Source organism: Felis catus, chromosome A1, assembly GCF_018350175.1.
Source record: "Felis catus isolate Fca126 chromosome A1, F.catus_Fca126_mat1.0, whole genome shotgun sequence".
NCBI classification, from domain to species: Eukaryota; Metazoa; Chordata; class Mammalia; order Carnivora; family Felidae; genus Felis; species Felis catus.
The window spans coordinates 171,130,212-171,155,547 of NC_058368.1; the positions used below are offsets into that span (position 1 = coordinate 171,130,212).

The window sequence follows — 25,336 nt, forward strand, 5'->3', positions numbered from 1 at the left end:
GCCATCTTCAACATGTGGCTCTCAATGTTCTCCTGAGCAATATACCCAGCCGGTAGGCTGGGGAAGTAGGAAAGAATGTCACATTGGGTGTGTGTGTGTTTGTTTGTTTTTTACAAGGTATGCCTATAAGTCTTATGTTTAATTTTTATTCATATTTCACTGGTCAGAACTCTGTATATGAGCTCACGTAGGTGCAAGGGAGGTTGGGAATGTAGTTTGTTTCCCTGCAAAATTACAGTAAAGAAGAGCAGCATGAATTTTTGGTGGACAGTTAGTTACTCCTGCCTTGAGAAACAAAAAAAAAAAGTTGTATTTATTAAGCACCCATTTAAGGTCAGGTAGCAGGCTACATACCTGTACACTACACTACCTTTGGTTTACTATAATGTAGCATTCCTCAGACTGTGTCCAACAGGGCAGTGAAGTCTTGCTCCACTGATGTTCTTTGAAAGAAAGGTTTTTCGTGGTTGAATAAGTTGAGGAAATGTTAAGTCAAACATGTCTAAACAAGTTCCTTCCTGCAGGACTTCTCAGAACCTTCAATATACTGATCTACATTTTGTCTCTCCAAGAATGCACAGAATGTGAAGCATTTCCAAACTTTATTTGGATGTAAATTACCTATGAAGACAATGGGACTTGGTTTGAGAAATATTAAGGCAATGGTATATAATAATAATAAAATAAATGATAATAAAATAAAAAGTTATATTTTTCAGTATTCCTAACTGTCACTCATTCCACTCATTTTTATAAAGAATGTACAATGATATCTGGCACAAAATTACTTTCCACAAAGTCAGGCTGGGTGTGCCTGGGAAAAGGAGAAATTGTTCCATCCAAGAGAAGGCTTGTATACACGGGGCTCCTCTGGTGCCATCATCGGGTTTGGAGTTACAAAGTCACTGAGTGTCTTGCCTAGAGAGGACATCAGATCTGTATATGAACTACAACCAGAATCTGTGTTCCATTTTCCTGGAGGGAAAGAAGAGGACGTGTTCTCAGCTAGTAATCCATCACTGGGACCTTGTTTCATTTCTTCCTTTAATATAGATTCTTTGGACCACAAAATATCCATTATGATTTTCTTCATTAACAAGAAACATGGCATTGTTAAACAGAGAGACGTTGATCTCAGACATGACTCATTTCTATCTTAAAGTGAATAATCATTACTCCAAGTTTTGCAAGCTACTGTTGGTAAAAAAACACATGCATGCCATGGTAACTTCACAATTTATATGTAAGAAGTGGCTTGGAGTAGTGAGTTGGTGGGAGAAGAAAGAGGTCTTGAAGCTGTGTTTGTCTAGCACATTTTATCAGATAGGGGAAAATATCAATTATCAACAGCAGTGAATGGGAGGTGAGGGGGATGAGAGAGGCAACTCTGGGGCAGGAGTGAGGTTTGAAGCAGTCCTACATCTTCCTGAGTCCTTATAGTTTATAAATAAGCTATTAGAAGGAGATAGGTAGAGGGAAGAAGATGCAGAGAGAGGGTGAGGGCAGGGCAAAAGCTAGAGAGAAAAATGAAGGAAGATCACTATTTTTCATCGAGTTGTCTAGGAGCCAGAAAAGGCCACCTTGTCCAATTTCCTCTAAAACAGCCCCATCTTTCATTAATGTTCATTCAGCTTCTGATTGTTTACTTCTAACAACAAGGTGCTTATGTTAACTGTTCTCAAAGCAGCTCATTTGATTTTTTTTTTCAACGTTTATTTTTATTTTTGGGACAGAGAGAGACAGAGCATGAACGGGGGAGGGGCAGAGAGAGAGGGAGACACAGAATCGGAAACAGGCTCCAGGCTCTGAGCCATCAGCCCAGAGCCCGACGCGGGGCTCGAACTCCCGGACCGCGAGATCGTGACCTGGCTGAAGTCGGACGCTCAACCGACTGCGCCACCCAGGCGCCCCTCATTTGATTTTAAACAATTCTAATCCTTAGAGGGTCCTTTCTTATTTGCTAAGTTATCTGTCCTCTGTGCTTACTTTCATTTATTGGTTCTAGCTCTGTTCCCCTCCTGGCCTCCTAAATGTATGGAAACCAATTTGACAATAAATTTCATATATTGAAAAAATAAATAAATAAAATAACTTTTTAAGAAAAGTCTTTAACATGATTGCCTTAAACATTTACAGATCCTTGGTACCAACTTACTGTTGTCCTCAAATACCACCAAGTCTGTCACATGTTCCTCAGGTACAATGATTTGGGAAAACTTCTTTGTTCTTGTCACTTCCCTCTGCATACATGTCAGGTTTCAATGCCTTTCTTAAAATCCAGTATGAAGTAAAGAAAATCAATGTATAATGCAGAACTAATGCCATTGCATCTAAAGGTGGCACTTTCAGGGAACTAGGATTTTTAAAGACTTGACAAATGTTAATCTCCCTAGCAGGGGGAAATGATCAGAATTTTGCATATCAGAGTGGAATACATGGAGCCAGCAGCAGCCGTTAGACCCGTCAGTTTAGGAAATGTCTCTGTCTTATATTCTCAGCCCTGCTGGATATGTCCTCACCGGGCTTACTCCCAAGTCCCAGCCAGTAGTATCCTCTGCTCTAGGTCCCCACGACCACTCCTCACCTGACACTGGTATTCCTCAGTGGTCTTAGTAAAAAACATTCTGAAGCCACACATATACTTCAGCTCCAATGCCCAATAGCGTGTGTGTGTGTGTGTGTGTGTGTGTGTGTGTGTGTGTGTGAGACAAAGAGACAGAGAGCACAAATTATTATTACTACACAAATAATTTGCTTTAGACCAAGGTGTGAAGAAACTACTTGTTTCTCTGGACAAATATATTAATTTTTAATTGACAATAAGAAATTCACATTTAATTGATTGCTTAGAGCCCATTCTATGACCCAGGTTTTGTAATTATACAAGCTCTTATGGCCAGCATGAATGCATCCTTACCTGCCTCCTGATAGTCTCATTCTCCTAGTCAAACTTTTTATTTTTTAATTTCTATTGTCTTGTTTAGAGTCTGATATACTGCCCTAGATATCCTGTTAGAATGAGATAGACCATAATTAAATAACCAACTAACCCAGTTGTTTAATATTTTTGGAAAAAGTTTAACATATATGTTGTTACCAACATCTTAGAATTAAAAGAAAACTATTATAAAGATTGTGTAAATTAAACTTGGGTGTACAATAAAAAATAAATGGCCTGATTTCCCACAAAAGGTCTTCACAGGCCAGATAACAATTGGATTCTACTCTTACAGCACCCACACGGAAAAAGGGCAAAGCAGTTTTCTCTGAGATACTTCACTTATATAAATACTGTCTATCGTATTCTGAAAAGAGAGATGACTAGATGTGACAGAACCAGTAGAAAACACATTCTGGCAATCTTTCAGCATGCGAGTAAGAGAAAGAAGAGAGGAGAAAAGACCAAAGAAAGGAGAAAATAGGAAGAAATTATTTGAATGCAACGAATATACAAAATTCAGTTCTACTGGTGATTCAACCATAACTTGGTTTTCTGTGTGTTATTTATACAGTGGATGGCAATTGACTCAATTGGCATATATTAAAGCCACATCAGAATGTGAACATTCCTTTGTGATAATGTTTCTTGTTATATCTAGTTTTTCTAGCTCTTCCAAGTTGAACATTACCATACAAAGAATACAAACAGGTCTTTGGAAAGGAAAGGGGCCATGTTGTACTGATTAACAATTATAACCAGGCATGTGAAATGACAGAGCTCTCCCCAAGCCACTCACTCAAGTTGAGTGCTACGAATTCAAATAAAATATGGGTGGTTCCCAAATGAATTCTCTTTTTCCTTATTTTGAGAAGTGTCAGGTTTTAGGAACTCTCCTCATTCTTTTGTGTAATGCTTTATACATAATGAATGCTAAGGAAAGTTGATGAGTGAATGTCTACTGTAAAAAGCTTCTAAGATCTAAGTGTAATCTATAGCCTCTTTAATAAACAGAAAAGAATTAATGTTTTCATTAGCCAGCTTAAGTATCTTTGATTAAAGTAGTATAATAATGACTTCCATAAGGAGACACTGATATTCTACTGTGTTGTGTCTCTATTTTGCTCTTCTTAAATCTTTCTACTTTGTATAAATAGATGGGGAAGTACAGATGGATGATTACTAAATGAATACACAAAAATAAATAAAATGAAGATGTCAGTGGCCAGGGAGTGGACTGGCTACCTCATGGTTATATTCTATTCATGACTGCTGATTCCTGTAAGAAACTTCAAGGTGATTTTGCTGACACTGCTTCACAAGGAAGCCCTGCACGGCAGAATGTAGTGGAAACTTGGCCTTCATTTGGCAAATTCAAGCTGTGTGGACAATCAATCTGAATTATTCTGAACCATTTCCCTTGACACCAAAATTTTTCCACGGTTGCTTGAATCACCCTTTTGATTAGATTTTGCCTCTTTTTTATAGTCTGTGAATTTAAAAAAAATGTATTTAATTTGCCCAAATTACATAGGAAGTAAAATTTCTATTACTATTAATAATCAAATCAGAGAATTTATATCCTTTAACCCTGAAATCTAGCCACTTATGTATTTAAGAAACTATTCATGCATTAAAATATACTAAGTACTTTGAGAATACATTGCTTTTGTAAAATTTAGCTAATTCGTCCAGGAATAACTAATCAAATAGGTAAACAATATACAAATAACAGTCATAACAGGTATTTTAAAATCAACTGAAAACATGTAGAACATAAGAATAAATGGATATTTATTAATCTTCAAGCATAGCTTAGCAAACAACTTATGAGGAATATGCTTTCATTGTTCCCATGTTGGAGGTAGAACTACTGAAGCAAAGCCAGGTGTTTAAACAGGAAAGCCCGAATTAACCACCATGTTAGTTTCCTATTGCAGCTGTAATAAATTACCACAAACTTAAAACCATACAAATATATTATCTCACAGTTCTGGAAATCAGAAGCCCAACAAGACTTTCACTGGGCTAAGATCAAGGCTTGCATTCCTTTTGGAGGCTGTAAGGGAGAGTGTGTTTTCCTGCCATTTCTAGCTTTTATTTTTTTTTAAGTTTATTTATTTATTGAGTGAGAGACAGAGAGAGACAGAGAGAGAGAGAGAGAGAGAGAGGGAGAGAGAGAGAGAGAGAGAATCCCAATTAGGCTCCAAGCTGTCAACACAGAGCCTGACGCAGGGCTCCAACTCAAGAACTGTGAGATCATGACCTGAGGTGAAATCAAGAGTCGGCCACTTAATCGACTGAGCCACCCAGGTGCCCCTGCCCTTTCTAGCTCTTAGAAGTCTGTGTTCCTTGGGTCACGGCCTCTTCCTCTATCTTCAAAGTCTCAGCATAGTATCTTCAAGTTTTTCTTTCTCTCTCCCTCCTTCGATCTCACCTCTAGCTTTTGTCCTCACATCTCTTTTCTCAGATTCTTCTGCCTCCTTCTTTCATCTTCTGGGGACTCATGTGATTATTATGAGTCCACATGATAACCCAGAATCATCTCCCTATCTTAAAATCCTTAAGTCCTACTTTTGCATGTAAAGTGACATATTCACAGGTTCTGGGAATTAGGATATGGACATCTTTGAGGGACATTTATTCTACCACAAGTGCTGTATTGGTTGGCATCCCAAAGTCACTGAACCAAGAAGGAAGAGCCAAGACTCAGGTCTTCTGCTTCTTTACATAATTCTTATTTTTCACCAAACTGTGAAACAGACATTACAAGGACAGTCATGACAAAGGGAAAATATTTTTAAAGAAACGTCTGCTTGAAGCTTTCACTGGTGTCACAGTCTGGCTCAGTAAATATTTAGTGAATGAATGAATAACTGCTAAGAGCTGACTCACTTGACTTAGTCAATCAAACAGTCAGGATATAATGGCCATTTATTAATCACCTAATATTTGTATATAACCTGTAGGTAACACAAAGGGACTTGTGGCATTTTTCCTGCTCTCAAGAAGCTTAAAATCACATTGTGGAGACACTTTTACCTTGCACAAAACCATTAAACAACTACCAAGCCAGTAAATGAGAACTGAATTGTATTTAGGGTTGCTGTTCCTGCTATAAAAATGGGTAATAGAAGGCAAATGTGAAGAATTCATAGTACCCATACTGCTAAGAGGAATAGTAGAGTCTTGGGAATGAAAATAAAACATGACTGTAGTGTACACAAATACAAACAAATAAAAGTAAACAACTTACTAGTGGAAAATACACGTGGCCTGTGGGACAAATTAGAGAAGAAAATTGAGATTCAACAATTCATCCATTCAACAAATACTTATTTATTGAGTAACTATTATGTGCCAGGAACTATGCAAGTGCTGGAGAAAAAATACTGAAAACTTACAGCTTGCATTTACACTGTGGCATTTCCTTTTCTTGCAATTGCCTTTTCTGCTTATGCCTTAAAATTGATGGAGGAATACTGGCCCCATCACTAGCCTATAAGAAATATGAACACTTTTAGGATCAGGCTTAGAGATACCAGAATTTAGAGAAGAAAAGACAATTTGAACAACAGACCAGACCTTACAGGTATCATGTTCTGCATGGGCTGTCTTCCCTTGAATTTATGGAGTCCATCATTTAAATATGCACTTTCTGATACTAAATATAAAGCTGATAATCTTGCTGGAGCTTGTAGAGTCTCTGGAGCTAAACTGGGAAGGCCAGCAGACAGGGTTGCTGGGTTGCAGGGTCTCACATGTCAAATGAGTTCAAAAGTGTGCCAGTTTTATCTTCAAATGAAATGAGTCCACTAAATGAGATAATTGAAATGTGAGAACTGGGAGCAGCCTCAAAGAATCAGAAAAGCCTTCCAACTGCAAAGGCCCTGATGAGGATGGTGTTTTTATCCTCTATAGAAAAACTGGTTTTCTTTGAAAACTGAGTGTACCAGCATGAAGTAAGTTTTAGACAATTCAATAGAACACATTTATGGAAGAAGGAGAGTAGACTTTAAGTAAGAGGAAAACAAATGTGTAGAAAGTACAGAATGCAAAAACTGTTAGGAAAGACCACCAAGTCTACAAGAACCAAGAACTCATTCATATTTCAGCCCTCACACATTGTTATTATTTGGGACTTTATACTAAGCACAGATTACTGGGAATTAATTAGATAATTATACCATTTCCTACCTTAAATTTAGTGACCTAACCTGGATATTTTGACCTAAAAATTATCATTATAATCGTTATTGGAAAAGGATACTATACTTCCTTTGGTAGAGCTGGAGTTTGAGTGACAGGTCAAATTTAATTTTAACAAACATGATTAAAGTAAACTCCTGCTTTTTTAAGACCATAGAGAAATGGGCAATTAAATTGTTTAAGCCATAGACTTTCTAGAAATGAAATAAAAAATCTTTGAAAATGGATTATATAATTCCATACCTTGGTCAATATAGAGTTCTATAGCTATTTTAACATTTCCTGGGAGATTTGGCATTATCATTGTTAAATTCCATGTGGGATTGATGGGTGTTAAAGAAGACTTTTTGCCCTGAGATGGTTGATTCTATTATACAATCCCTTTAACATCTTTCTTCGTTTCCTCCCTCTGTTGTAGTCTTGCTGTTTATACGGCCTACATTTCTCATATGCTCCTAATCTACTCTTGTAATGTATATACAAATGTTTGCAACAAAGTCTGAGATTGGTTCCATTTCCCCCATTAAGGAACAAAATACTTGGATTTAATACCAGTTATTTCTGACTTAAGGTTGTCCAAGACTATAGTCACATATCTCTGGTTATATAAACTCTGAACCAGGTAAAGGGTGATGTTATTTACTTGGAAAATTATTTGTAAATAAAATGTTTCTAAGACTTAGCCAGAAGTCCACTTCTCTAGGGTAAAGGTAGATATGATGAAATTTAGAAGAATTTTGTCTTTTTCTTAGAACTTGTTGGTAATGGAATTTTATATTTAATGAAATATAATTTAAAAAGTAATAAGCATGCAGAAAAATTACTGGCATTTTCATTGTTTAAGGTATTTTATTAGAACTGAGGATCAGGGGCGCCTGGGTGGTGCAGTTGGTTGAGCGTCCGACTTCAGCCAGGTCACGATCTCGCACTCCGTGAGTTCGAGCCCTGCGTCAGGCTCTGGGCTGATGGCTCAGAGCCTGGAGCCTGTTTCCGATTCTGTGTCTCCCTCTTTCTATGCCCCTCCCCCGTTCATGCTCTGTCTCTCTCTGTCCCAAAAATAAATAAACGTTGAAAATAAAAAAAAAAAAAAAAAAAAAAAAGGATAGAACTGAGGATCAATGGTTTGGATAGTATTTGCTGTAAGCCAGTGATTGTTAATTAGGGGTCCATATTACAATCACCAACAAGGCAGGCTTCCTAGACATACCACCTCTGCAGACCCACAGGATCACCTGAACTTAAAAGGGCCCCACACTTGGTTTAATGTTCTGCTGATGCCGTCTTGAATTTTTTTTTTAATTTATTCATTTTGAGAGAGAAAGAGAGAGAGAGAGAGAGACAGAGAATCCCAAGTAGGCTCTGCAATGTCAATGCAGAGCTTGCCACGGGGCTCGATCTCATCAACCATGAGATCATGACCTGAGCTGAAACCAAGAGTCGGATGCTTAACTGACTGAACCACCCCAAGCGCCCCACCATCTTGAAATTCTTAATAATTTCATCTTACAACCTGTGTTTTGTAAATGAAGTCCTATGGAACAACAGAGCATGTGCATGACATGTATATCTACAGTCATCCCTTGCTTCCCCTTTCACCTACAACGTTCATGGTGGCCCAAGAGCATAGAATTCTGGAGTTCATGGGAGTTCAGAAGGCTCAAAGTAGATATTACTGGGGAGATATATTTAGACAAAATCTCCTTCCAACCCAGGCAACCTTTCCACTAAGGTAGATGAGGAAAAAAACATTTTCATTATTGAATAAGCATTCAACCATAATGTGATCTGTATCACAGGCAATCTACTGAAGAGATTGTGAAGACAGAAATTTCGCTCTTTTATAGAGCCAAGCAGAGATAACTCATTATCACACGTGTTCTCAAGATTAACGATAACTAGTCCTCAAGTAAGAGGACTTCACAGTACCATTTGTCACACATGGCTCATCCTAAATGCACCTGGAAATTGGGGTGACCATTTTGCTAGCTAAATGGCTTTATCCAAAGGAAAAATAAACTTCTCATATCCTTACCAAAGGAGGTAGTTTTTGATTGATTCCGGGTTCCTACCCTCCCATAGAAACTGGGATATACGGGCATTACCTTCCCTGATGACTACATTGCAATTGACGGTTCTCAGGTCTGTGAGAAAGACATTCCTGGGGTCCTTAAGCTAGCAAAAGAATTACTTAGTTTTTAAAGATTTACATACATTTGAGACAGAAAGAACTCTCAATTATAATATTTCTAAAGTAACTGCTCTAAGAAAAGAGGGGAGAGGAGACTCTCTTTCCATATTTTCAACAGGGAAATTCAAGCCTCCTATTTTTACATGTGCATTTGCCTTCACACTATGAGGTGAGGGTGCTAGGGTGATGAAAGCCCCCAGAGACTACTTTTGTGTTCATCCCCACACTTGCTTTTAATGCAGAAAGAAGGCCATGGTGACCAAGGAATCATACCATTTCCTCTCTTACTTGTGTTACTTCCCTGAACTCACCAAACACTTACTCAAAATAATGACAGAAAAGGAAAAAGAGAAGGCTTCTCCTAAGTGCTTTTCCTTCTGACTTTTCTTTACTCTTGACTAAGTGGAAGGTAGAGTTGGTAGAATGTGGGCATACCAGAACTGAAATAAAAACAGTTCAGTTAGCCTGTGAGTTTTCCACTGTTCTGATAAGAAAAGAACATAAGCATGCATGAGCTACGAGTATGAATTGCATAATTTCAGTGGTATCACATAGCACTTAAATCATCTTATATATGCACTTAAAACCAGCACTGTACAATATAAAGATGAACAATAAAATTCATCCTAAAAACTCAAAATTTTACTCTGTTAAAAATAACAACACTAAATGGCAAGTACAAAATATCATGACAAGTTGAATGGGATATAATGGAAGGAGAGGGAAAAGGCTTTTTTCCCCACTGCTTTATGAGCAAGGGGCCCTGCATTTCTCTTTTGCATGGGATCCCGCCAATCATGCAGCTAGCTCTGATCACTGGTGGAGCTTGAAAAAATAAAGTTCTCTGATTATGTATTCAGACCTATGGAATCAAAATCTCCAGGCAGAGGGCCCAGACATTTGTGTTTTTTTAATTTAAATGTAAAATAGAGGATTCTGGTGAGTATCTCTGATTAAGAACCACTACTATAGGCTTTAAGGAGAAGACGGTGCTGCCTGGAGTAGTCAGAAAAGGCTTAATGAAGAATAATTTGAAAAGAACCTTGAAGGAAAAATAAGATTTAGTTGAGTGTAAGTTTAAGTAGGATGCTATTAAGGCTAAGAACACAATGAACAAAAAACATTAAAGATGTGTCAAATAGAGTGTTAGAAAGGACAGGGAGAAAATTTGTCTTGGGCAAAAGAAATAGGTGAATGATCAAGCATGTGACCCCCAAGATTGTTAAAGCCTTTTTGTTGACAATATTGAAGCGCATGGTATGTCCCTAAGGAATGGACTTGGTGCCTTATGCAGGAAAGAGTATTGAAATGAGAAATGAGAAGCAGGAAAGAGAGTGAGCATGGCATTGCAGAGCTCTCTACAAGAGAGATGACAGGGTCTACAACAGCACAGTACTTTCTAAAATACAGTTTAGCAAATGTACAAAATAACAAATGTACAAAATAACAATGTACAAAATAACAATGTCAACTCAAATGCACCCCACTTCCTGGAAATTATCCAGAGCAAACTGGCATGTCCTTCAGCACAAGTAAAAGGACCAAGATTATTAAAAAATATATCATATATTTTTTTAAGTTAGAATTTTACATCCAAACTTACTTAATGTGTATGGAAACATAATTTCATCATTCTGTTTTCTGAAAATGCAAAACATCCTGCAGAATATTTAGTGGATTGCAAGGGACTTTAGGCTCCATAGGTGGCCCTTCCAGCAGACTGTGACAATGACCTTAAGAATGAAGTTGAAATAACAGAAGCAAGAAATAAGAAGGGGAAAAAAAAATCACAGAATTTGTTGACTGATTGTAAATGACTAAGGAACACTGGAGTCAAAACTGGGGAACATGGTGTTGCCAAAGACACAAACTGGGATCTCAAATTGGTTCTGCTTTTGGATAAGGTGAGTTCAATATAGCTGTGGAGCAAGTTAACAGATATGAACAAGTGCCACTGACACCAACCACAGAGTCACGTTGAGAGGTAAAAATATTACTTGGGTAAAGTCTAATGATAGGGATTTTATTTTATCTGGATGGGAAATGGTAAAGTCTAATGATAGGGATTTTATTTTATCTGGATGGGAAATGGTAAAGTCTAATGATAGGGATTTTATTTTATCTGGATGGGAAATGAAGTTGTGATAGTGGATGAACCCTCCCGAGGAGAAGCTTTAGATGGAGCACATCTTGATAAAAACTGACAGAGGTGATTATCAAAGGTAGAGAAAACTAATTCAGAGAGGTTTCAAAAAAGTCTAGATTGATGTAGTCACAGGAACCAATGGAATATTTTGTCTAAAATGCACATCATACTAAACAGTAAATTGCTGTCTCTAAATTCTGTAAACATCTTTGCAATGATCTCCTTTCCTGATCCTCTTTATCTGCTTCCTTTTAATTACATGCTCGTTTTGATAATATTCTAATGTTTGGGGTTCTCCCTTTGTAAGCAATATTAAGTTTATCTTCTGTTGCTCAAAGCATTTATGTTGATGCAAGTACAAAGACAAGGTTGCATTTTAAATGCCTATTAATATTTATTATTGTCACAAAGAAAGAATATTCAGCATTATTAATAGACCTATCATCTAAAAATCCCCTGATGTATTGTCAGTTATATTTCCTGATAGAATTTTTCAATGTCATTTTATGTTGTGTCCCTCACAGAGACTAGTGTTAAAATTTGGAAGGGGGAAGATACAAAATCATGCATAGACACAAAAGATAAAATATATAGGAATAAACTTAAGATATGTGCAAGGCTTCCTCAGTAACACAAAAATATATTTGAATAAGTAGAAAGATATTTCTTTTTCTTGAATAAGATGAATAAATATCATAAAGATATGAGTTCTCCATGGATTAATTTATAATGTAATGTAACCCCAATAAAACTAGGAAACTCCCCCCATCCTTGAACTAACAAACTCATTCCAAACTTGCTTTCTGGAGTAGCCAGGACAGGCTTAATGAAGGATTTGAGATGAGATAAGAGAAAAGTAAGAGAAATGAAGGAAGGACTAGTCCATTAGAAATGTTAAGGGGCGCCTGGGTGGCACAGTCGGTTAAGCGTCCGACTTCAGCCAGGTCACGATCTCCCGGTCCGTGAGTTTGAGCCCCGCGTCGGGCTCTGGGCTGATGGCTCAGAGCCTGGAGCCTGCTTCCGATTCTGTGTCTCCCTCTCTCTCTGCCCCTCCCCCGTTTATGCTCTGTCTCTCTCTGTCCCAAAAAGTTGAAAAAAAAAAAAAAAAAAAGAAAAGAAATGTTAACAGACATCTCCAGAATTAAAGCAGCGTGGTACTACCCATGAATGCTTAGTTAGAACCACAGATCAGAAAAAAAAAAAAAAATCCAGAAAGAGATGGCATATGGAAATGTAGTATATGGTGAAGGTGGCATCTTAAAACGTTGGGAACAGAGAGACTTTTTAACAAATGATTTGGAATAACTGGATAACAAGCTGGAAAAAGACACTATACCTCACCTACACAAGAATAAACTGATAATTAAATGTCAAAATAAAATGAAATGAAACCATAAAAGGACTAGAAGAAAACACAGGTAAATCTTTTATGACCTAAGTGGAGGGAAAACTGTCTATTACTTAAAATCCAGATATAATAAAAGAAACAAGTGACACTTTTGGACTACACTAAACAACAATACAATCCTTTTCCATGGCAGAAAAACACCATAAGCAAAATCAAGGATAAATACAAATTGCTAAGCAACATTTGCATCAGGTAGTACAGGTAAAAAGTTACTTTCCCTAATATGGCACCGAATTCTAAAAGGTAGAGGAGAAAAAGAGCAAAGATAGATAGGTGATAGATAGGTGATAGATAGGTGATAGATAGATAGATAGATAATTTCTACAAATTTGTGTATATATATATGCTTATACATGTTTATACATGTCTATGCTTATACATGCTTATACATATATATATGCTTATACATGTTTATTATTTATACATGTTTATATATATTAGAAAATAGGGCACACAAAATGAGCAGACATGAAAGTCATATAGAAAGAGCTCATGAACATAAGAAAAATGTTCAACTTCACTTGTAATAAGACAAATGCAGTTTAAACGGAGAAACCATTTTTCACCTATCAAGTTGGCAAAACTTTAGAAGCTTAACAATACAGATGCAGTGGCCCTCCCACTCATCACTGGTGGGAATGCAAAATTGTACAACTGCTCTGGAGGGAAAAAAGCTCTATAGAAATTTATTCTTCAAACTAGCAATCCCACATCTAGAATTTCCCCCTAAATTTATACCTACAACAATACAGAAAAAAAATATGCATGAGGTTATTCATCCCATGTTTGTAATAGCTAGATACTGAAAACAAACTAAATGCCCATACACTGGAGACAGCTGGATAAACTACGATACAGCCACATGATGAAGTATTATGTAGTGTTTAAAAATAGTGAGGAAGATCTATATTAACTTGTATGAAGTAATTTTTAGAACATATGGTTAACTGACTAAAGTAAGGTGCAAAATAGAATATGTGATATATATGAGAGAAAGAATATGTGTGTGTGTATGTGTGGGAAGAATAATCAATCTAATGTAATCTGTTAAGTCTAAAAAGAAATCTATTATATATAGGGAATCTGTAAGGAACAGACTGGAAGCTATAGCAAGTGGGATAGGATTTCACTAATCATCTCATTTTATATAATTTTAATTTTTGGACCATGTTAATATTTTATATATTAATTTTGTAACGTTTATTCATTTTCCAGAGACAGAGAGAAACAGAGTGCAAGCGGGGGAGGAGCAGAGAGAAACGGAGACACAGAATCTGAAGCAGGCTCCAGGCTCTGAGCTGTCAGCACAGAGCCCGATGCAGGGCTTGAACCCACAGACCGCGAGATCATGACCCGAGCTGAAGTCGGCCACTTAACCGAATGAGCCACCCAGGCATCCCAATATTTTATATATTAAATAATAAGGTTAAATAAATTATGGGGATTCAAAATTTAATGCAAACAGAATCAAATGAACCTAACTATGTATCAAATAGATAACATAACCACACAGAAGGAAATAAAAAAGAATCAAGTAACTTCTGAAGTATGGGCTCCCTGACTGATAGATGTACTGGTGAGGCCACAGCATCATTCATGTAGTATTCCTGAGAAGAACTATGTGCCCTGAAAGCAATCACGAAGAAACAATCTGACAAATCAAAATTGAAGAACAATCGCAAAACAACTGGTATGGGATCTTCAAAAAGTGTAAAAGGCAGGAGAGTTGTTCTAGATAAAAAGGAGACTGAAGTGACATGACAATGAAATCTAATACATGCTCTTAAGTGGATGCCAGATTAAAAAAAAAAAAACAAGTATAAAGTTCCTTATTGGGACAGTTGATGAAATCAAAATTAGAACTGTGTATTAGATAGTGGTATTGTATAAATACCAAATATCTTGGTATTTGTTTTTATAGGATTTGTCCTTTTTTTTTTTTTAACAGATACACATTCATCTATTTGGGATGAACTGTTACAAGGCCTATAATGAGTTCTCAAATGCTTTAGCAAATAAACAAATTAATGATCGAATGGAAAATGCATGTTTGTTACAGAGGTAGAGAAGAGAAGGAGAGACTGAGCAAATGTGACAAATGCTAACAATTGGTGATTCTAGGAGAAGGTGTATGAGCATTACTGTATTATGCTTTTTTCATTCTGTAGGTTTGAAACTTTCCAAAATAAATAGCTGGGAGTAGGGGAAGAAGAACATGCATAGGCCTATTCATTAGGGACAGGAATAGCTATGTAAATCTACTCCTATCCCACCCCTTGGGTCAAAGAATACACATATCCAACTATCACTATGGATGGGTACTGCTACTTCTGTTGACATAGCCTTGAAGACATAGTTACATTCTGTGTTGTCCCAGAGTATTTCCATACAGGGAGAGAGAGGGAGATTCATGTGCTAAGCTTCGTCAAGAAGGATGATCAGCCTACTGCAGAGAAGGCATAGACCTCCAGTGCTCTTCATTGAGGGATAACAGATTCACAATCATAATGTCCATATTCTGCTATAGCAAAGCGTGAGGAGTGAGAAAGGAAAAAATACTTTCTCACCAAGTGTTATTGGTGGGGGGTGGAGGTGTAAATTACCCAGCATATTTGTTATAACCACCAGCCTTGGAGATCAATTTAGCCTTGAACTCTTGGTCCAACATGGGAAGGACACTGAGTATCTAATTCAGGCCTTCTAGCCCTGACTATTTGGATTCTGGTGCCAATCCAAAAGTTTGTCCTTTTTATTTTATGTTTTTTAATTTTTTTAAAAAAATTTTCAAGGGAGTAACCAGTTCTTCTCTATTGTAAGTTTGAATAGGTCCTTTGGATCCTGCCCCTAGAAATGGACCAAACTGTGGATTGTGTCACAGACCTGACATAAACTTAAATGCATGAGGAGGTTGGTGTGTTTTAGTAACATGTGTCTGGTGTGGGAACAAGACCCCCAGAGATCATGCTTCCTGAAACAGAGACCTGCCTGCCTTGGTCCTTCCTAGACCTCCAGGGAGAGCCAGATTTGATGTGGCTTTTGGCTAGAGGAGAGGGAACAGACTGTGCTGGGGAACTGGCTACTTGGAAAGTCTATTTTAAAAAAAAATGTGGGCTGGCAAATTTTGATGTCTTTACAAGGCTGCATGTAAGACAATTAAACCTAATTTATCTTAAAAAATAACTTCACGTATCTGACTACAGATGTCAGCTAAAATAAAATAAAATAAAGACATAAAATCCTAAACAAAATCTCATACCTCTTCGTTGTTGACTCAATGTTAACAACTGGAAAGTCAGAGATGCTTTATTTCAGGCCCAATTTTAGTACAGACTCTCTTATAAGATGGGGAAAAAATCACTAACTTTATTACATCCCATCAGGTTATTCAATCATTGGAGAATAACAATCCTAACCTTTCTTTCAGATGACTCTTAGGAATGACTAATAAACATGAAGGAATCTTGCCTGGAAGTTACCAAATATTATGTAAATGTGTATTGATTAAAACAATTCAACCAATTTTGTCATGTTATACGGGTTTAAACTCTATGCAACGTATTTTCTTTTAAAAATCTCTGATTTTTTTTAAACAAGGAAATTATCACTTTTAAGACAGCAATTTTTAAAGATGATTTTTAGAAAAATAATAGCAGGTGGAAATAAATTTTATTTGAGAGGACTGAAATAACTGAGTGAAAGTTATTTGTATGACTAGAAGCCCCAAAGAAAATAAAAGAGTTCTTAAAAAAAAAAAAAAAAAGATTTCAAGGACAATTTGAAAACATTTGCAACATTCCTTACAACATACATTTTATAAGTTAAAAAAAATTTTTCCCACAGAAAAAGCAGTTCCATGAGTGAAGTTAATCCACTGAGATAATGCTTAAAAGAGGAACATCTTGCATTTATAACAAAACAAAACTCTTTCTTCCCAAGTATTCAATTAAATAAGGTGTAAATGCGGTTTTCCCTCTTGGAGCAAAGAGAGACTTTTTCTCCTGTTTCACCACTTCTCAATAGTTCTGTACTCACTCTTGCCTCTGGACATATGCACCCAGTCTTCCTGCTGCCTGGAGCAAGAATCATCTCTCTTTTCTTTACCTGGTTAGCCTTTGGTTATATAGAAGAATGCCACTAAAGTTTTACGTCTCTGACACTCAAGAGCCTGTTAGCCTCCCCCCCCCTCCCCCCAAGAGCCACCATTATCTCAGCTCCTCTCTCATTCAGAGTATTTCCTGTACTTATAATTGCTCCTCTGCCCTCCTGAGGGTGCTGTCATTCTCCACTAGGGAGGGGCATGTCTGTCATTCAGAGTCATATCTCCAGCTCCCAGCACAGATCAGAACACGTGGTGTTTAAAACCAAACCAAAAACAGTCTTCTCAAGCACTCAGGTTCATCAGGCAGAACTGCTTTGCACTGTTCTTTTCTGTTCAGCGGTTAAGTCTTTCTGCCGAAACTGAATGCCCACCTTTTTCCTCCCAAACTCCTCCTTTGCTTGGATAATTTTCATTTAGTCCACAGGCCTCAATTTTGATAATATTCCCCTTTAGGAAACGAAACCTTCCTTGAACTTCTGGTCAGGGTTTCATACCTTCTTATGGGCTACCCTAACATGCTACGCTTTTCTTGTGATAGTGTTACTATTCAGATTTTAATTGCCACATCCCTTTTCTGTGTCTTGCATCAGAATGTAAGCACCGTGATGGCAAGGGCCATACCACGTTATTAGCCTTTATATTTCTAGAATGTACACGTAGTATGCACTTAAGAAATATTTATTGAGTAAGTAGTATTATATTATTATGATTATTTTATAATTACAGTTACAAATGACTCCCTTTTCCTCAGCTTCTCTTTCTCTGTGCTTTGTACCACTGCCAGGATGGCCTTTGTTAAATTCTGCCCTCATCAATGTACTGTTTGAAATCTGTTAATGTCACTTAGTCTACTACATAACGAAACTTGTACTTGCATGTCTAGACGTTAAGGCACTTAAAAAAGTTTTTTTTTAAGTTTTAATTTCAGTATAGTTAATGTAATGAGATATCACCTCACACCTGGCAGAATGACTAAAATCAAAAACATAAGAAATAACAAGTGTTGGTAAGGATGTGGAGAAAAGGGAACCCTTATACACTGTCAGTGGCATTGCAAACTGGTCTAGGTACTGTGGAAAACAGTATGGAGGTTCCTCAAAAGGTTTAAGTACTTTTTAATATGGTTTCTTCCTACCATCTCCCTTTAAGTCCCTCCACTTCTTTTCTTTGTGTGTTTTTACTGTTTATTTTTGAGAGAAAGCACGAGTGGGAAAGGGGCAGGGAGAGCAGAACAGATGATCCGAAGCAGGCTCTGCTGACAGCAGTGAGCCTGATGCAGGGCTCAAACTCACGAACCGTGAGATCATGACCTGAGCTGAAGTCGGATGCTCAACCAACTGAGCCACCCAGGCGCCCCTAGGTCCCTCCACTTCTATCTTCCACTTGAGTTAGGCCAATCACCTTAGTCTAGGGTTTATAGGATTCTGGACAAAACTGTACATTCATTTGTGATTCTGTGATTTACTTTTAGTCCAACCCTAAAAATGCCTCCTACATCCACAGTTCCCACTCTATGTGGTGTTTTTACCATAGCCCCTCTTCCAAGGAGTCTTATTTATAAGAGTCACAACATTGATATGCATAAATTTTGCCACCTTGCTGACTGGCCCAAGTGTGTGTATGTGTGTGTGTGTGTGTGTGTGTGTGTGTATGTGCACGTGTGCATGCTTGTAACTGTGTGTTCATGGTGGGGTGTGTGGTCATGTGTTCATACATGTGTGTTCATGACTGATACAATAACAGCCAGCCTCTAGATGAGCTAGAATCTATGAATCTACCTGTGGGCAGGCAACTTCTGAATAATATGGACAGTAGTGATCTAGGAACCAATCAGACCAATCTCCTAGCAAAATCTGAACGAGGTATTAGTTAGCCAGGTAAACATCCAGACATAGATATAAGCAGATTAAGAGAGAAAGAGACTCAGCGAGGGAATAGCAGGTCCATAGGAGAAAAGCAGGCAATAAGCCATGTGTGCAGAGCCTCTGAGGCAATAGAAGCTGTGAATAACAAGAAGCAAAGAACTATACAGAATAGAATGTGAGGTGGTTGGTAGCAGTTGAAAATCAGGAATTAACGACCCTTTGCTGGTGTAGAGCAACAGCATAACCAGGTCACAAGTGCTGTACTGGACAGTGAATCACCTTTCAGTTCCTGACCCATAAGGCAGTCTCCACAAAATCAAACTGTACAACTCATTTCATTTCCATAATGCCCAATATGTAGTCAGCATGTCCTGTTCTAACAATCATGCACTTGATTTAATATAGCCTGAGTGAATCTCTGTTATTGAAAAACTCTGGAAAACTTTGCAGTTTCATTTTGCCTTTATAAAACAGTTAAATTCAATTTCTTTTGGAGGAATTCCATAAGAAAGAATTAATGTTGAACATGTAGACACACAGTATAGCCCCTGTGTTGTATAGTTTCTGGTACTGAAATTTTGTGAGCTGCACCATCACTGCAAAGAATGAATGAGCATCTTGCTTTGCTAAAAATGGTTTCTTCTTAACAAGTTTCATGCATATTGAGTCTTTTATTTATTTTTTGTACAAAATTGTTACTGAATTGTGTGAGCACTATAATTATGTTTCAACGTTGACAGGTAAGATTGAATGTTAACTGAAGTGATTCTTTCAAGTGCGTTACAAGTACTGCATACTTATTGAAAATTACTTGGCTTATCTGGTCAATACTCTGTAAATTAATTGAGGGAATTGATTCTTGGTGTTCATTGGGGAAAGAAAGCCAAGCAGCCTTAACATGAAATAATTGTAGAGTAGAAAACCATACATTGTTGAGAAAAACATTACAATAGTGTGAAATGAACACTGGACCTGTGCCCCTTAACCTTTGCTGCTTTTTTCTCCCCTAACTTCAGATCCCTCTAAGTACCATTTCCCTCTCTATCCATTATGCATTCAAAATGCCTCACTTCAACTGCTCGCTTGCCATCAGCCCTAAGTTCTCTGTTCCCCTGAACTTTTGCTTACTATTCTGCAAGACCCAGACTCAAAATAACTCTTCTAGATTTTGCCTCACCTATTACTGGAATTTTGAACACCACTAAGAAAATAAAACAACTGTGAAGATACGTGCCATTGCACATGTGTTGTTTATAACCTCAGCTTAGTAATATCTTTACGGGCTTGATCAATTGTCACTCTTACTCCCCTCACAGAGAAGTCAAGATTGGATTCTTTTTTTTCAGTCTTCCATCTCAGACCTCATCTCTTTCAACAAGGATGTTGCTATCCCTTTCATACACGTATATTCAAAATAGAAAGCTTTAGGCACGCAATTCTTCCTGCAAGTTACCTACAGCGGCACCTGTCTCAGCTTTCTGTGCCATCTCAAAGGCTGGGAAGTATCAAAGTACAAGTTCATCCAGAAGGGAAGGGCTTCCAAACAAAAGGATTTAAGAGTAGGACAAATATCTACAGGGATATTTATTCTTCTGTTGACATTAGTGAAGATTTTGTTCCGAGTTACCAGTGCTAAACTGAGGCTCTGACCTGCTTGTGATTTTTATTAGTTCCAAATCACTGGGATTATCATAAAGGGTTTTGTTTTCTATACAATGATGAATAACTAGAATGAGAGTCAGTAATCTGATCCTTTTTTTAGTCTTATCCTCCCTGATGCCTGGTCCCAGAGTAGAAATGATGAGTTCACAAAAGGTAAATATAATTAAAAAAAAAAAGAAAGACTAATATTCTTCAATTAGATTAAATTGGGTTCAGTTTATTTCATCACAATTTGATCCCTGAAATTTTCCTGCAAAATCCTACAGTAAAGTAAGATACTATGGCTTAGTTATTTTTAATATTTACTTTGACCTAAGCAAAGGCCATGAAATATTATCTTTGAAAATCAAAATGCTTTAAAATAATAGGTATTCATTAACTTATTCATTTAATATAGCTAAAAAGGGAAAATGAAGGAAAATTCCTTTGGTATTACTGTTAACACAAACCAAGCTTCAATTCTACATTATAATCAACATATTCAATTCATTTAAGCCAATGACTTAAAAATGATAGATTTTTTTAGTTTTGTAAAACAAATCTTTCGGGGCGCCTGGGTGGCTCAGTCGGTTAAGCATCCGACTTCGGCTCAGGTCACGATCTCACGGTCCGTGAGTTCGAGCCCTGCGTCAGGCTCTGTGCTGACAGCTCAGAGCCTGGAGCCTGCTTCGGATTCTGTGACTCCTTCTCTCTCTGACCCTCCCCCGTTTATGCTCTGTCTCTCTCTGTCTCAAAAGTAAATAAACACTAAAAAACAAAAACAAAAGCAAATCTTTCATCTTTACCTCCCTCCTCTAAGAAGTCATATCCATGCCAAGCACTTTGGATCCTTAACATTCTCGAGGGCCTTATTTCTAGATTGTGTAACTCAAAGCTACCATTTCTATATAATGTAAGTGGTAGCTCTAATACAAGAATGATGGTCACTGCATTGTCATCATTACTATATGCATATGTACTTATGTACTAGATGTTGAGTAATTACCACACTTATAGTATTAGTAATACAATAGCTTACTTTGAACTTTGCATGTGAGTCGATTTCTTGAGAGAGTATGATTCATCTTCATTTTGTGGGTGAGAACCTGAAGATTTGACCCATTAAGTAATTTGGCAGCAGTTAATAGCTAGCACACTGTTGAGTCAGATTTTAACCTAGGCCAGCCTAGCCCTAAAAACTAGCTTTTAGTTACTACACTGTCTTTCATCTCATAGGGACTTTACTATTTGTGTTCACATGCAGAATGCGTATCTTTTGACCTTGATAGTCAACATTATGAAGTAGGTATTATCATCTTCATTTCAAAAAGTAAAATCCTGAGGCCCAGGGAGGTTAAGTGACTTTCCCAAAGTATTTAGCTGGTAGGATTAGCCTCCTGATGGCCATTCCACCTATAGACTTCTCTATCAAACATTCTTCAAGGCACATAGCATGTATGGCTATAGGCATAAAGAAGTTTCTTATTGTAAATTTCAATAAATAATCTTGATAACATTTAAAATATTTTTTTTCCAAAATTAGCCATCCTCACAGTTTTGTTTGAGGAAAAATTATGCATCAAACTCTGATAGTTAGTAATAACAGGTTAAAAATTAGAACTGATCATTTATGTTCTCACGTGTCATCTCCATTTGATTTTCTAGATACTCCCATATATTTTTCTTCCTTTATTTTAACCTCCAGTTTTAGAACATATCCATAGCCTTAAAACCAATTTCTGTAAAAAATGAGCATTGTCCAAAGTGTACTTTATAGATGATCATATTATGTGATATATGGATCATATTCTTTTTAGTAATTGACCTCTCTGAAAGGAGCTGGTTGTTATGGTTACCACAGGGAGAAAGTAAGAGAGAAGGAGAGAGAGGAAGAGAGAGAGAGGGAGAGAGGTCACTTTGCAACAATGTATTGCAGAGTTTTGTTTTGAGTGATGTTAACAATTTCCTGGCTGACTTACCTCACCATCCTCTCAGGAAACAGAGAACTGATATGCATAAGCATGGGAAATTGGAAATACTATTTCTTAATTCTTTTGGTATCTGATATATTCCAGGTTCCATAGATCTGGAATCTGCCTTTCCTGTGCTTTTGTGTGTATACCCTTAAATAACTTTTATAAGAGTTCTGAACACACATTAACAATTATAGTACTAAATTGTAAATGTTGGATAAAGAAGGGAGAATCTTAACACCTTCAGTCAGTTTTTCTTTGTTACAGTGAGTGGTTTTTCTCTGGTTAGGATTCTGTGGAAGACTGATAGTCATGTGCAAATCAAAAAGCATGAGTTTCAGTTATGCAAATATAATGTCCTTACGCTATTTGATATGTTTACTTGGAACATTGAACACCTGCAGATATGATCAGTAAAAGAAAAGAAAAATTATTCAAAGGCAATTAATTCTCTGACTTATCTCTTTATACAAATTTTCAAATGTTTAATCAAGACACAAGGAACAGACAAACATTCAAATAAGGTTTCTTATTCTTCCTTGTATCAGGATATATTATGGGATATAATAAAGTAAAAACGATTACCATTCCAAGAGCTTAATACTAAACAAAAGGCAAAGACAGAAAAATACTTTTCCTCTCCACTGCCTTCTGTAACTTTATTTTTAATTGATTTCTGCTCATCTTTTGAGAAATATTGGGATTAAAGTGCTCCTCTGGCCTAGAAATTTACTGTCTGCCATTCATTGACTTGCCACAGAACAGATATTTGTTGAGTAGCTACTATGTACCAGACAGTACTAGCTACTTTGCAGGAAGTTTTTAGGTATTGGTGTTCAACCACCACTTCATTATCTGCTGGAAAAGACTGAGATTAATGGCCAAAGAGATTTGGAAAGACTAAAGGAAATGGTGGTATGTATAAAGAATTGGAAGGGCAGATTCCTCTAGGGGTTAATGAGAGGAAATGGGTTGGACTGTGGGCCCTAGGATGCTGGTAAGTATGTGGTAGGAACTTGGGAATATTGAGTATAAAAGGAGTAATAAAGAGGCTTTGAAGTCAGTATAGGGAGTATGGAGATTATTGAAAGGAATGGAAGTAAAGTGGTAAACTAGTGAGAAAAAAAAATGGAGTGCAGAATACAAAAGGAACTAAAGCTACAGGAAGGGATTTGGACCTATCAAGGAAACTTAAAGAAGTCAATCCAATAATCAGTTCAGTTTTGCCCTTGAGCATTTGCCAAATCTAAACTGGAAGGGTTGGGGCAGTGAGCAAACTTGGAAAGAAACCAAACAGAAACCTGTTACACCATAGATTATAGGCTACAGAGACAAGAATTTCAGCCCAGGATCTATCAAGGAAGATATGGCTGGTTAGAAATCCAGGCTTTCAGTTGACAGTTGAGAATCCAGTTAAGTCTGTAATCTAGTAGTAAAAGAAACTTGGAAATTGATGAGTCTAAAACTTAGGTCATCTCCATATTTTATTGGATTGAAATAATCATTTTACTCTAATTTTCCTCCAGAAGAAAAGTAAATCTTCTCTGTAGAGAGATAAAACTATATACAATCTATGTAATTTTACCAAAAGCCTTGGTTGTTACTCAAAGAAATTTACAAGGCATGCAAGGATTATTGTATGATTTTTTTCAAACTATTATAAGTAATGTTGAAGAAAACGGAAAATTAATTTTTCACCAGAGAAAGTATGAAAAACCAAATGGAAATTCTAAAAGTGAAAAATACAACCACTGAAATAAGGGAAGCAAAGGATGGGTTTGGGAGAAGTTTAGACAGAACATAGTAACATAGAAGATGGATCAGTTAGGGACTCCTGAATGACTCAGTTGGTTGAGTGTCCGACTCTTGATTTTGGCTTAATTCATGATCCCAGGGTCCTGGGTATGAGCCCCACGTTAGGCTCTGCACTGAGCATGGAGCCTGCTTAAGATGAATTCTCTCTCTCTCTCTCTCTCTCTCTCTCTCTCTCTCTCTCTCTTTCTGTCTCTGTCTCTCTCTCACACACACACGTACACACACACACACACACACACACACACACACACAGGCACACACACAAGATGAATCAGTTAAAAAAGATCCAAACTGAAGCACACACAGAAAAAGGAACAGAAAATATGCATCAGGCCACAGATCCAAGATTTATAAACCCCAAGCAAGATAAGGTCCAAGAAAACCACATCTTCTCACTATGGAGTGAAACTGCTGAAGATTAAAGACAAAGAAAATAATCTTGAAAGCAGCTAGAGGGAAAAAAGACACACGGTCTTCAAAGGGGCAATAATAAGACAAACAACATTATTTACAACAGCCAAGACATAGAAACAGCCTAAGTGCTCACTGATAAATGAATGGATAAAGAAATTATGATGTATACATATGCAATGGAATACAACTCAGCAGTAAAAAAGAAGGAAATCCTGCCATTTGCAACAAAATGGAAGGACCATGAGGGTATTATGCTAATTGACATAAGTCAGAGAAAGACAAATGTTGTATGAATCTCACTAATACGTGAAATCTAGAAACAAACAGAAGAGATCTAATTTGTGGTTTCCAGAAGAGGCAGAGAGCAGACGGGTGGGGAACTAGATGAAGGTGACAAAAAGGTATCAATTTCCAATTAGAAGATAAATAATAATAATGATAAATAAATTATAGGGATGTCATGTACAATGTGATAACTACAGTTAACACTGCTATATGATATATTTGAAAATTTCTAACAGAGTAAATCCTGAAAGTTTTTATCACAAGGAAAAAACTTTTTTTTTTATATGAGGTGGTGGATATCACTTATTGTGGTAATTATTTCATGGTATAAGTCATTATGTTGTACACCTTAAAT

At 37.0% G+C, this 25,336-nt stretch overlaps 1 long non-coding RNA gene across 1 annotated transcript in view; it reads right to left on the minus strand.

Moving 5' to 3' along the window:
- Positions 1 to 684: 684 nt before the first annotated feature.
- Positions 685 to 25,336, minus strand: part of LOC109502629 — a 306,029-nt gene continuing 281,377 nt past the window's right edge. The window contains exon 12 of the long non-coding RNA XR_002161354.3: positions 685 to 975. This is a non-coding gene — a long non-coding RNA (uncharacterized LOC109502629). The remainder of the gene's footprint in view (positions 976 to 25,336) is intronic.